Genomic DNA, 1,626 nt, shown 5'->3' on the forward strand with positions numbered 1-1,626 from the left:
ACCTAACCACCTGCTAAAACGCATTTATAAGTTACCAGGATTTTAAAGAAAATGAATGTTCATTGAAGAGTGCCTATGCTGAACTCTCATTTTTTACATTATTGTAGGTGGACTCATTTTTAAACTACCTTATTTATTAAGTGTGGCCAAGCAGCTCTGAATCCTTGATCTCAGTTGTTTTTATTTTTTTTAAGGTATAATAACACCAGGACTTTAAAATCCTGTAATAAAATTCATGTTTTATAAGAAATAATAGGAGTCACTTTTATTCCAAGGTGCTATTTTTATTAAAATATTTATTGCAAAATAATACATGCTCTTTATTTTTAAAAATGCAAACAATACTGAAGTATGTAAAGTAAAAACTGAAAGTTCCCCACAACCCTGGTCCATCCCATTCCCCATAAAGAGTCACTGTTAACAGTGTTACGTTCATCCTTCCAGATCTGGATTTATTTCCTGCAACTTGCTCTTCTACCTAAGAGCACATTGGATCTGGGACACATTTAAACATCACTACATACAGAGATACCTTACTGTTTCATAGTATTTCATAGACCAGATGTACCATAATTTCCCTATTGATGGACATTTAGATTGTTTTCAATATATTCAAAATAAAGCAATATAAAACATTTGTTTCATATATAAAAATAAAATCACAGCATTTTTTGTACACATAACTGCACATTTATGAGAATAGTTCTCTAGGCCAGATTTCTAAAAATTGAATTAAATGTCAAAGGGTCTACATGTTTTACATTTTAATACATTGTATGCATTTTTTAAAGGTTAAAATTTTTTCCTGAGTTTTTTATTAGTTAAAAGTTAGCTGGATTTTATTTAGTTTGTTGTAGCTCTAGTTTAACCTCTAGAAAACTGCTGGCATGGATTAGAGAAGCCCCTCTACAGAAGACTAAAGAAGCTGGGAGACCATGGAAGAAAGAATTAGGGCTCACCTGGGAAAACCACACAGCTACACAAGCATCCCCATGTCCCTGAGAAAATGCATCAAAACAAACTAGTATAAGGAAGTCAAAAAAAAAAAGAAAGTGCTGGGTGTTCAAAACCACATGAAGAAAGACATTAAAAAAACACTAAAGCCTTAAATAGTCTTAAATGATGTAGTAAAATGTGCCCATTCATATGTGGATCCTTATCTCCTTAAATATAAAATAATTAAATGTGGCAGTATTTTAAATATTCTAATTCGTTACAAGTTTCAAGTATTTCATGACTTAAGCCTGACTATTTCTCACAAAGACTCATGCTCCTCAAGACTAGAGATAATGTTTTAGAACAAAGAGTGCTTTCAATGAATCTTTATAGAGCTGCCTTCAAGTGCCCAACTCTCCTGTCACTAGACAGATGTGAATATATATATATATTCCAGCTCCTGGAACCAAAACTCTCAGTTCCTAGTTGGCTAAGGACTGAAGTCCTGCACAGTGACAGGCTACAACAGTAGCTCAAGACTTAGCTACTATATAGCTATATATATATATGACAAATAAAGGATCAAGGCTCTTTTGCCTTTCAGACATCCCCAAAATAAAGAACCAAATTCAAATTTTCATAGGTTTGGTTCTCAGAGAAGTCTGAAAGAAGCTGAGCATACATTTATTT

This window comes from Delphinapterus leucas, chromosome 4 (genome assembly GCF_059928025.1).
Source record: "Delphinapterus leucas isolate spDelLeu-1000000601 "Yukka" chromosome 4, BTC_Dleu_Yukka2, whole genome shotgun sequence".
Taxonomy (NCBI): Eukaryota; Metazoa; Chordata; class Mammalia; order Artiodactyla; family Monodontidae; genus Delphinapterus; species Delphinapterus leucas.